The sequence below is a fragment of the Mytilus edulis genome, chromosome 7, assembly GCF_963676685.1.
Source record: "Mytilus edulis chromosome 7, xbMytEdul2.2, whole genome shotgun sequence".
NCBI classification, from domain to species: Eukaryota; Metazoa; Mollusca; class Bivalvia; order Mytilida; family Mytilidae; genus Mytilus; species Mytilus edulis.
Window position 1 is genome coordinate 72,288,082 of NC_092350.1, and position 13,410 is coordinate 72,301,491.

Consider the following 13,410-nt stretch of genomic DNA (forward strand, 5'->3'; position numbering starts at 1 on the left):
CGTGAGCGTGAGTGAAGTAATTTATTTTACAACATTTATCTTTAAGAATGAACTATTTTACTATTTTACTACGTAAACATATATAATTCCCCTGTATATATGTCCGGTAACTAGCCTATTAAACGCAACTAAGAATACATACTACAAGCTATACGTGCAACTAGAAAGTGATCCTGTATATATTAGTGGAGGATATAGTGTACATATTATATTCCTACATTCGTGGTGGTAGGTTTTGTTCTACACGCCGTAACGGTGTGGTTGTCCTACAAAGGATGTGAAGATTTAAAAGAAGAAGTTTACCTTATCTCCCTTCCAGAACTATTTATAGGTGGCGCTGTATACAGCATGGATGCTGATTTGTTTTGTGCATACAGAGTATAGTTTCAGTAAATTACATCCACATGGCGCAAAATTATTTAGTAAAGTTGTTTGATTGCCACAGGGATGTTACATCATATCTCAAAAGGTTAGGACTGAAATGTGGGCAGAGACAGAACAGAACAGAACATATTTTGGGCTCGCGGGTCTAAAATTATTTGAATTTTTTTTTATTTATGAAATATAGGATTTCTCTATATTTTTCTATAAATGAACTTTATCTTATACTTAATAGAAAAATGAAATAAAAAATGGGGTCACCGTTCATTTACGCTCACAATCTGCCTTCGAAAGGAGCATACATTTTTGTTAATGTCCTTTTTTTCTGTTGAACTAATAGGAGAAATAGCGGCAATATCGAAATAAAAAAATAACTAAATTACAGAAATTGCTAAAATTTTACAATTATTTAGTCTATGTACAGCTTATTCGAACTGATTTTTTGGAATGATTTTTGTACCATATGATAAAGTAACAGCTACTTAAGGTAATCAATAAAATTTGTAATGAAAAATTAATGTTTAATTTTTTTCTGAAAATCTTATACCCGCGAGCCTCCTTAAGGGCCCATAAGGGGCATATGTAACGGGTTATTTCTTCCTCTGTGATATTTTATCCTGAGGATAATTTGTCCGGGTAATTTTTTTCCAGGCATGGTACAGTACAGCCTGTGACTTCCTCTTAGTTATGTCCACCCTCTTGCATGGTCAACATCCAATGGTGAACATTTATTGGGGTATTCAATCTTGAGATGTTGGCCATTTATTGGGGGTCATAAATCATGGGCAGATTTTTTTTATCTAATTATGTTACCTGTTAAAATCAATCAGGGTTGAAGTTTTCAGCTGGTATGTTTCATTAAAATTTACCTGTACAGGTAACTTGGGTTTCTTTTAAAATTGACATTTCACCTTTTTTTGAAAATGTAGAATAAAGTATTGTTTTACTCTGTTAATTTATTATTATTTTTTGTCTTTAATGTTATTTAAATTTTTTATTTTTTAATTGTTTTTTTTTCATTTTTGTTTGTTTTGTTTCTTACTTTTTTGTTTCTTATTCTTTTAATTTCTTTTTAGTAAGAATCTTGAGTCGAAATGGCAAAAGTCAAAGCCAAAGTTATTGACTATAGCATTTGAAATAAACAGACTTTTAATAATTGTTTTTGAAGTAAAAGGTTTATATAAATGTACATCATTGTACATGATGTACATTGTATTCAATTGTTTGTTAACATTATTAAATGATTTATTATTATTAATAATAACTAATAATCATGCAAGTGATATTTTAAATAAAAAAAATGAAAGTAATTAAACAATTTGGTTTCTTAACAAAATAAGATGATCAATATCAATCCTTTTACAATAGATTTTGATATTAACATCTAATATTATTCAGGAAAACTACAAGTATCATTATATGGTTTAGGAAAAAAAAAACAATTTTGTTTATCTAAATTTTCTTCAAATCTCAAAACAAGAGTTGTGCACAAACAATCACCGAAAAGACTTATTTTCCAAATGTCCACCTAGTTATCATCAAATTTCTAGTATTTTTCACAGGTTGATTTTTTCCAGAGGAGTGAAAATCTATCTGTGTTATGCGGATAGTATGTACCGGTATATATTTGCCGTACTATATTTCACAGAACCGTGTGAAATAGAGTCCCATTAACTACTATGTAAGTTACTCACAATCAATATATACCTGACTATAATTATAAAATGTTTCACAATGGTAGACCAAATTTGCATAATTTATCAAAGGGAGGTAATTATGAGCAATTTATATTTTAAAGATATTTCCGAATCTATTTTAAAGTGAAATTTTTCCTTGAATCTTATTTTTTATATATTCATTTATATAAAAAGATGACTTACAACTTGATTTAATAAGACAGATAACATTTCACAGGTTAAAACTATCCAGCTGTTAAACATGCTTTTGTTCCAATATATTGTTATGCTATGATTTATCTGATTTCCATATAATCATGGAAGTAATATTTAGAAGGAATAACAACGACTAATTAGCATGTATTTATAGCATGCTGAGCTCTGTACTAAAGTCATACAATTTCATCCAATTATAGTCTCAGCGGTAAGACCCCTTTGGTTACTATCTGCGTTACCGCGGTTGTAAAATGGCATCTGGAATTTCTTATCAGTCACGTGGTTTTATCGAGTCCGGTAATTTTAAAGTACCTGTGTGAAATCCGAGGTTTATTAATAAGAAGGTGGCGCTGTATCATATAAAACCTCTGCCTTCAGATGAAGTCGTATGATGTAAAAAACTTGAAAAACGGACGAGAATTGTTCAAACTACAGCAGTTTAACATGGAAAATTGTATTTAATTTAGCATATTTTTGCTTTTTACCTTTTGTTTTAAACTGTTCTAAAAGTATTTTCCGGTTAAAAGCGGATCCCGAGTTAAACAGATAAATACCGTTGAATCGATCAGGTTTCACATGATGTTAAACAAAATAGTGTAGGCAAATGTAGGCATAGATTTTTTTACTGTTGAAATGTGCAAAGTTAATCGAGATTGAATAAAAGAATATTTACTTTCAAGTATTCTAAATTTATGTATATGTCATAAATGTCATTGATTGCATTATTGAAACTGGACAACTAAAATGGGGATAATATTTTCGTAAATATATATTATTGTGGAATGCTTGTATTAAGGCCGTTTTTATTTAATAAGTTGGTTTACGGACATCAGCCCAAAAAACTTCGGGTAGGAGGAGGGAAAAAAAATAAATTTAAACTAGATCTTTCCAGTTTTTGTTTTTTTACTTGGTTTACGGATATCAGCCACAAAAAAATAGGGTAGGAGGAAAAAAAAAAATAATTTAAACTTGATTGAAAAGACTTTTTTATAGTTCTGTAAAACTTGAAAAACCTTTTGATAATACCTTTTATTCAGCATCTTTTGTAGGTTTTGTGGAATTAATAAATGCGACAACAAAAACACATCACATAGAACAAGTCAATATTAAAAGACAAAGGCAAATCTATTAAAGAGCATATTGCATGTCAACACCTATAAGGACAGAGCATATCAGACAGTATTTAAAAGTATAAACAGAAATTTACTGTCAGGAGCCTGTAATTCAGTGGTTTAATATTGTTTGTTGGTGTGTTACATATTTGTTAATTTTTTTTAGTACATTTTTTTACATTTAATTAGGCTGTTTGTTTTCTCACGTAAATTGTTTTACATTTGTCATTTTGGGGCCTTTTATAGCTTATGCGGTATGGGCTTTGCTCATTGAAGAAGGCTGTACAGTGATCTATAGTTATTAATTTCTGTGTCATTTGGTCTCTTTATGAAAAATCATCTCATTGGCAAACACACCACATCTTTTTTATATGTATCAACCCTATAAACATACATCTGACAGACAAAGATTTGTATTAAGTGAAATATGCAATTGATGAAAGCAGTATGCATGTTTTTAATTATTAAAAACAAATGTAAATTGTTATTTTTTTCTTTTTTGCCCGACTTTGAGGGCATTTCTGGTATTTGGAATGTTTCCTTGGTCCAAACATGATTGGCATATGGGACGAACAATTCCACACTGGCATTTTATCATAAGGTACTTGGTATTAAAGTTGATAAGAACGTCCACCGGTGTAGTTTCAGGTGTAACGGTTCCATTGTCATTTATTTTGCCGTGGTCACTACTGCCGGCCCTTATTTCTTCAATCACAACATTAAAGTTTTCTAATTGTTCATTAATGACTTGACCTATGGTTTCATGACGAAGGCATTTCACAAATTTTTTGTCTGATAATATTGAATTGTTTAGGACGTCCACATCCAGATGGATGTACACTGGTTCATTCATAGTAAACAAACCATGCCCTGATATCGTCTGGTTCCTAAACGGAAGTCAGGGTTTAAGGATGCGCAAACACGTGAACAGCTAACCAGTCACGTTTCCGGTGCACTGGTTCACGATTTTTTAATGCAGTAATAGGAACCAGAATTACGAAACGTAAACACAAAAATACCGTTTAAAATTTTCTTAGTAAATCGATAAATATGAGGTCGGCGGAAATAATTTTTAAGGGCAAATGTGCGTTTATTTTTATTTGAATTAGCGAAAATTCGGGTCGGCGGATCCGTAAACCAACTTATTTAATAAAAACGGCCTAATATAATTAGCTATACAGCAAAAATTATAACAAACCGACGAAATGGGCTTGAATCTATCTGTCTTACGGTAAATTCATTTTTACACAAATTAGTTTATGTATCAAGACCTTAAATTGAAGGATAGAACCGTTTAGAATTGTGAATATTTTAATTGACTATAAATACAAGAAGGATTTAGATTTTTCGTATTAAATAAAGGGGGTCCAAATGTATTTTTTTTTTACAATCATCTTCTTAACTTACGGAAATGTTTTCTTAACTGTCTGTAAATATTAAAATTGAAATGACACAATCTTGTTCTATGTGATAGCTGTCGGTTTAAACTATTATGATCAAACTAACCAAAAAAAGGCAAAAATTGGACTAAAATAAAAATTGAACGAATGACTCTTTCGGCAGCGTACATCAACGGAATGTAACGAATGAACTATTCGGGTTACTTCGCACGTATAAACGACAAAATCTTATCTGTTCGTAGTTCTCCGTGAACACGAAAATGACCGATAAGTGTCAGTGATTTGATCGATCACATGCGGAGAATCAACTTCCATGCCAGATATTGAACCAATTAACAAGTTATTGAAAGATGGGCGGTAACGCAGATGAAACCTTTGAAGTGACGACGTTGTTATTCCTTCTAAATATTACTTCCATGATATAATCAACAACTACATCTCTGTCCCCAGACAAAACTATTTATATAGTTAAAAATATCATCATAATCAAATTCTTCTATTAGTTAACAGTAGTCATGGTAGTAATGCAACTATATTTCTACCTTACTTTTAAATTTATATTTGTACTGAGATCTAAAAACAACTCACTTTTACATGTATTTCATTAATCTTATTTAATCATGATATTATTTTCACAATTACGATCTTTGAAATTACTTCTGGTTTTCTTCCCTATGTTTCATGATAATTTTCTTTTTAAAAGGATAGATATTGACTTGAATATTTCAGGAAATTTTTTCAAGGATAATTTGTGAAATTATTTCCTATTATAATACATTTTTTTTTAACAATTTCGCTTTATTTCAAATACACTATTATTATTTCATAGTATTTTTAAAGGACAAGTTTTTTCTAATAACTATTCAATAAGTTAACTACCCAGATAGAATTTCACGGCAAAGGAAAAAATATCCCAGGGAAATATTTTCCTCCGGATAAAAAAATAACAACAACTACTGTGACATTTTTTCCTCCGGATCAAATTTCACCCGGATATAATTTTGCTTTACACATACAGAGCATACATGAATAAGGGAAAAGAACATTGATTTGCATAGATACATGGATACAAACAATTTTTTTTCATACAGTTACAATACAATTACTAACTCATATTCACAAGATTTTACAGCTGAAATTCTGTCGGAAGGCAATATAATCGCTATGCAGATAATTTGGGCAGTTTTTGTTTAAAATTTATTATGTGGGTTCGTGGTCTAGTATTTAAGACCGATGGCTACAGTGCTAAAGGTCCCAGGTTTGATCTTGACTCGGGGCGCTGGAAATTCAGTACCATAAGTAGGGTGATTTTCATCCTCCCACACACATCTCGGGGACCTAGACCGGAATGGGTATCCAACCGTAGTCTAAAATCGGTCATCTTGTCAGTTCGTTAGGTATTTGTGTTTGAACTTACATAATGTAAGACATGGGGAAACTACGCATTGACGTCACTACAGCGTAGAAAAACAGTGTTGAATACGTTTTTTTCTGCACTTTTGAATAAAAAAACATTTCTTAAGGTATGTTTTCATACACCTTATCGCTAATCCTGGCTGACCCGGCCGCTTAAACTTTTGACGTCAACAACAATCACTTTTTCATTGTGGTGTCAGATATTTTGCTTTATGAAGTCAAAATTTTATGGGAACCTGTGTGATATCCAGTAATAGCAGACAAATAGGGATAAGGTGTATTGTTGTTCCCAATTATTGCTAAAAAATGCCAATTTTCTAATGCTCATTTCGATCCTGATTTCCTATTGTCTAAAAACATTCTAGAACTTCACAAAATACCACTTCCTTCATCCATTGCTTTGTGTACATTGTTAATGTTAATTATCACTGAACTAGTATATATGTAAGCTTCAAAGCTATGTCCGGCCTCAAATCTATGTCCTTTCAGCAAATCTATGTCCTTTTTAATATTGCGTCATAGACGTTCCAAATATTCATCCTTTACTGTCTTTTTAGTAAATAAATATGTGCAGTTTCATTTTTGAAGGCGGCATACAATATTAACACATAAGTCATGTAAAGATTTTAACCACATACATGGAGAAATGACTTAATAAAAAAAGTCATAAGACCGTACTTTAAACAATATTATAAATACCAGCGAAATAATTTAGCCAGATTTACTTAACCATAAACTATATTTGAGCCCTTGCACACACATGGAGAACACATACCAACTTAATATTAAATTAAGGGAAATGACTTATATTATTGGAGGTTTCTCAACATCTTAGGAACGAACGAAAATTGCCCTAACTTAACGTTACTTGCCATAACGAGAAAAGAGGCAGAAATAATTTATTTAATAATATTGGACTATCGGCTGTGTTCTTCTTCCTTTTGAAATGTCTTTTATTTAAAAAAGAATATATACATGCTGTATTTTTTAAGACCATTTAGCATGTTTAGAGTCGTAGACATATCATACTGACTTGATATATATCATATAATATACAATTTATGGTTCAATCAATGACAGTTGGAAATCTTATTTATTGAAAAATTTTGTGAAAGAATATAAAATATTTAGACCAAGGACATTTATAAAAATATGCACCTTTCAACAAGAATACACAAAACTATTACTTTACGATTGGTCGAGTGCTCCTGTATATTTCTGTAACCTTTTCCTAAAAGATAATTTTCTTTTAAATAAATAGTGGTGTTCACGACATATTTATCCAAGATACTCTTGAGCATGTAAATGACGCTCATGCATACGCTCATGCGTATCAGCAAGTCGGACTACTTGGACCTAGTGCACCTTAAGACTATCCTGTTCGGTGCTTTATTTTAGGAGACAGTCTATACCCAAACAATTCTCCTTTATTCGTTCCATATTTATAAAGGATGTGTCGATATAATAAAAGAAAAATACTAAACTTGTGTCATATTAATCACTTTTCAATCCGTTATCAAACGCTAATTAATCTTGTCGTGAAATTCATGGAATACTTGCCACTGAACGTTTAACATCAAACAATCAATCAAATACAAACCAGACGCGCCAATTGTTTTTAACATTAACATTACATAACAATGATCTTTTAAAATGGATTAGGCAGATAAATGAAAAGCATATACGACATGTAAACAAACGAAACTCAACGTAAGAATATGTAACATTCAACAATAGAAAACAAATTGGAACACTAATGTTTACCCACAAAAATAAAATACAAGGTTGCAAAAAGACTAAGAAATTAATAACTGTTGTCTTTAAACACACGGGTATATCGGAAGAAATTTATCGTGGATTTTATTTTTACAAAATTACTACTCCATAACAATACGTTGGAGAGTTTCGTTCGTTCGTAAACTATGATGTTGAGAAACGTTTTATAAAACAAAAAACCTACAATGCCGAACTTATTAGATGGGCATAAATGTGCACATGGCGAAACAAACTGGAAAAAGGATTTAAAACATTACACAGATTTGAGGCCTTATCTTTTTTAACGGACATAGATTTGCAAATGACGTCACGATTGAAAATCGGACACAGATTTGAGACCGAATCTTTTTTACGGACATAGATTAGCGATGGACGTCACAATGGGGCATAAATTTGAGAAACAGATTTGAGGTCGTACACAGACCTGAGGTTTACATATATATTTATTTAGCTGTTTAGGGGACATCTGAAGGATGAGGGAATTTCTGGCTGCATTGAAGACCTTAATATGTGATACAAGGGGAAAATATTAATGAATTTAAAAAAATATTATAATCAAACGATTGTGTAATTACAATGAGTAGTTTTTATACGACCACAAAAATTTTAATTTTTCGTCGTATATTGCTATCACGTTGGCGTCATCGTCGTCGTCGTCCGAATACTTTTAGTTTTCGCACTCTAACTTGAGTAAAAGTGAATAGAAATCGATGAAATTTTGACACAAGGTTTATGACCACAAAAGGAAGGTTGGGATTGATTTTGGGAGTTTTGGTCCCAACATTTTAGGAATTAGGGGCCAAAAAGGGCCCAAATAAGCATTTTCTTGGTTTTTCGCACAATAACTTTAGTATAAGTAAATAGAAATCAGTGAAATTTAAACACAAGGTTTATGACCACAAAAGGAAGGTTGGGATTGATTTTGGGAGTTGAGGTCCCAACAGTTTAGGAATTAGGGGCCAAAAAGGGGCCCAAATAAGCATTATTCTTGGTTTTCGCACCATAATTTACGTAAATAGAAATCTATGAAATTTAAACACAAGATTTATGACCATAAAAGGAAGGTTGGGTTTGATTTTGGGAGTTTTGGTCCCAACAGTTTAGGAATAAGGGCCCAAAGGGTCCAAAATTGAACTTTGTTTGATTTCATCAAAAATTGAATAATTGGGGTTCTTTGATATGCTAAATCTAACTGTGTATGTAGATTCTTAATTTTTGGTCCCGTTTTCAAATTGGTCTACATTAAGGTCCAAAGGGTCAAAAATTAAACTTAGTTTGATTTTGACAAAAATTGAATCCTTGGGGTTCTTTAATATGTTGAATCTAAAAATGTACATGTACTTAGATTTTTAACCGGATTTTTGTGACAAAAATGTCGGTTATTGATTTGGGGATGTACGGCGGGCGGCCGGGCGGCCGGGCGGTCGGGCGGGCGGGCGGGCGGGCGGGCGGCAATCAAATGTTGTCCGTGCATTAACTCATGAACCGTTCAACCAAAGCTTTTAAAATTTTAATATGTTATTCCTGACAACTATACGAAGGTCAAGTTCAATAATGGCGATTTTGACTTTTACCGTTCAGGAGTTATGGTTCTTGAAAGATTGAAAAATGCAGTTGTCCGTGCATTTACGCATGAACTGTTCTACCAAAGCTTCCCAAATTTTAATATGTTGTTACTAATGAAAGAATGGAGGTCAAGTTCAATAATGACGAATTTGACTTTTATCGTTCAGGAGTTATGGTTCTTGAAAGATTGAAAAATGGAGTTTCCAGTCGTGTCCGTGCATTTATGCATGAACTGTTCTTCCAAAGCTTCCGAAATTTTAATATGCTGTTACTGATGACAAAATGGAGGTCAAGTTCAATAATGACGATTTTGACTTTTACCGTTCAGGAGTTATGGTTCTTGAAAGATTGAAAAATGGTTTCCTGTCGTGTCCGTGCATTTTCTCATGAACCATTCAACCAAAGCTTTTGAAATTTTAATATGTTGTTACTGATGACAAAATAGAGGTCAAGTTCAATAATGACGATTTTGACTTTTACCGTTCAGGAGTTATGGTTCTTGAAAGATCGTAAAATGGTGTTTCCATTCAGGTTGTTGCATTTACTCATGAACCATTCAATCTAAGCTTTTCAAATTTTAATATGTTGATACTGATGACAAAATGGAGGTCAAATTTGATATTGACGATTTTCACTTTCACCATTCATCAGTAATGGTTCTTGTGATATTGCCAGGACACAAATTAATGTTAATAAATCCGGTTTGCTGTCGTTGTGACAGCCTCTTGTTTATTATTGGCCCAGTTTTCAAGTTGGTCCAAATCAGGGTCCAAAATTAAACTTTTTTTGATTTCATCAAAAATTGAATAATTGGGGTTCTTTGATATGCCAAATCTAACTGTGTATGTAGATTCTTAATTTTTGGTCCCGTTTTCAAATTGGTCTACATTAAAGTTCACAGGGTCCAAAATTAAACTAAATTTGATTTTAACAAAAATTGAATTCTTATGCTTTTTTGATATGCTGAATCTAAACATGTACTTAGATTTTTGTTTATGGGCCCAGTTTTCAAGTTTGTTCAAATCAGGATCCAAAATTATTATATTAAGAATTGTGCAATAGCAAGAAATTTTCAATTGCACAGTATTCAGCAATAGCAAGAAATCTTCAATTGCACAGTATTGTGCAATAGCAAGAAATTTTCAATTGCTCAGTATTGCGCAATAGCAAGAAATCTTCAATTGCACAGTATTGTGCAATAGTAAATATTTTCAATTGCACAGTATTGCGCAATAGCCAGAAATATCTAATTGCACAATATTGTGCAATAGCAAGAAATTTTCAATTGATTGGAGTTATCTTTCTTTGTCCAGAATAGTAATTGAGGCCATAAAAAAGAATAGGTATGTTTGCCCAAACGCTACCTACCCAGAAAAAAGCTGCCTACTCAAATTCTTTTTTTGTCCTGATTTGAAGAAGTTTTTTTTTATCAGATAGGCATTAAGACTAATAGACACCCGATACTTCAATTTCTCTTTTTCAAAAAAACAAAAAAGAAAATGCCTACCTACCTACCCACTGTCTCAACCTTTGGGTAGGGTTTGGGCAAACCAAAATATTTTTAATTGTGGCCTGAGTCAACTTAAATCATTGTTTTATACAATATACAATGTATATTCACTTTTACTACCAACTGATAAATTAAAACAATCTTTACCATTCAGTGATAACAAGCACCTTTTGTTACATTTTAATATTTTATGATATATTTAAATGAGTAGTTATTGTTGCAAACTCCATTAGAAATTTGAATTGAGATCAGTTTTGGAAAAGGGGAAAGGGGTGTGTGAAAAAAAGGGGGGCGGGTTAAATTTTTCTCATTTGCTCAAAGGCAAAAACAAATTTTTAAGTTCATTAGACCACATTCATTCTGTGTCAGAAACCTATGCTGTGTCAACTATTTAATCACAATCCAAATTTAGAGCTGTATCCAGCTTGAATGTTGTGTCCATACTTGCCCCAACCGTCCAGGGTTCAACCTGTGCGGTCGTATAAAGCTGCGCCCTGCGGAGCATCTGGTTGAGTTATCAATTTTTAAAATTTTATTACCAATCAACATTATCCAGTCAGTCTTTTTAGGCAAAATTTTTAGATAATGGGTGAGGGGTACAAAAAATGATTTTACCAGAAGCATGTACATCCCATATCTCTTTTTTCTTTTCAAATTTCTTAGATATGTATTTTCTCAATCATTTATAACAAAGAAGTTAAAAAAATATGCATTTTGTTCTTCAAACACACAAATTTACAAAATCGACAGCATGGTGAATTTGACTCAAAAAGCATCAAAATATGATAAAACTTTCTTATATTAATACCTACCTATGTATAGTAATTTTAATTTAAACTTATTCAGATTCAGTGGTGGATCCAGCCATTTTAAAGGGGGGGGGTCCCCAACACAGAGTAAAGGGTGGATTCTAACTATATGCTCCCATTCAAATGCATTGATCGGCCAAAAAAAAGGGGGGATTCCAACTTTCGGAACCCCCCCTGGATCCGCCACTGCAGATTGGTCCTCTTCATCTTAATTGAAAGTATGAACAATGATGAAAAAAAGTTTAATTGTGGATTTGGGTGTTTTTTTCATGATAATAGCCCAAAAATAGGTAAAAATTGATGAAAAATGGGAAAATCATGAAAATTTGGTACTTTAAAAGGGCTGTAGCTAAACATTGCTAAAAAAGAAGTGCACCACCATATGATTTATAATGTCTTTACAAGACTTATAAACCCAAAAATCACTCAGAGGTGTGCATCCTTAATTCAATTTAAATATTTTCATAATTTCATTTTATTTCAGCACAATTACACTGTAAGTGGTCAAGTAACATCAAGCCAAGTAAACGTGTGCAATAATCCAAATTTAATTGTACGACAGTCTCCTGATTCATACAGCACACCTGCAGGATCAAATGTATCTACTTTGAAGCAACTCACAGAGTCCCATTGCATAACAACTGAAGAATATGAAGTCAATTATCCTATGGTAAGTTATCAGAGAGTGTTGGCAGTTTCTTAAAATGTTGGAGATTTGTTTGCCTCACCTACTACAATGTATAGTAGAGGGAATTATGTTTTCTGGATATTTGTTAATTTGTAATCTTTTTATCTATCTATAGTAGAACTTGTAAACATGAGAATTGTATTGAAAGCAAATGTCAAAATTAATGTTCGTCTTATATTTGTAGGTCAGACCCAGACGTGAATTTCTTGACCGTCATTGTACTTAAACAAGTAGGTGCATCATGGGAAGTGTTAACCAGAAAAGAGTAAAAATTTCTCTGAATTCAGAAATTATTTCCATGATTTTATTAATGCCAAAACTGCACAGCACCAGGTTTCACAATAATTAAAGCTTTTATTCATATTTTCAGTAGTGATTTTATCTTTATTGCAATCAACATATTTAAATACTGTAAACATAATAATAAATGAAGAAATTTATGTCAAGTTTTTATTATTCATGTTATTGTAAAAATGCTACCATATCAATTTTGACACTATAAAAACTTGCATTCTTAATTTCAACTGGTTTATGTGTAAATTGAAGGTCTGTAGTTATCTGAAGGATTACATTGGTAGCAGACAGTTGTATAATCCAAATGACCCTAGTATCGTGTTCTGTAAAAAAGATCCTCTGGGAAAAGTATTTGGAGTTGATAAGTTTACCTTCACAGAAGCAACGTAAGTATTTATCTATAATTGTATACATTATCACTGAACTAGTATACATATTTGTTTAGGGGACAGCTGAAGGACTCCTCAGGATGCTGGAGTTTCTCTTTGCATTGAAGACCCATTGGTGGCGTTCCACTGTTGTTGGCTCTATGGGCAAGTTGATGTCTCTTTGACACATTCCCCATT

The 13,410-nt window shown here is 32.2% G+C and overlaps 2 long non-coding RNA genes across 2 annotated transcripts; both read left to right on the forward strand.

The window, feature by feature from the left end:
• Positions 1–315: 315 nt before the first annotated feature.
• Positions 316–12,816, forward strand: LOC139483623 (uncharacterized). The gene is made up of 3 exons (XR_011655049.1): positions 316–469; positions 12,347–12,532; positions 12,735–12,816. It is a non-coding gene; the product is annotated as an uncharacterized lncRNA (long non-coding RNA).
• On the forward strand, positions 3,066–4,333 carry LOC139482142 (uncharacterized). Its single transcript, XR_011654776.1, has 2 exons — positions 3,066–3,392; positions 4,003–4,333. It is a non-coding gene; the product is annotated as an uncharacterized lncRNA (long non-coding RNA).
• Positions 12,817–13,410: the final 594 nt, after the last annotated feature.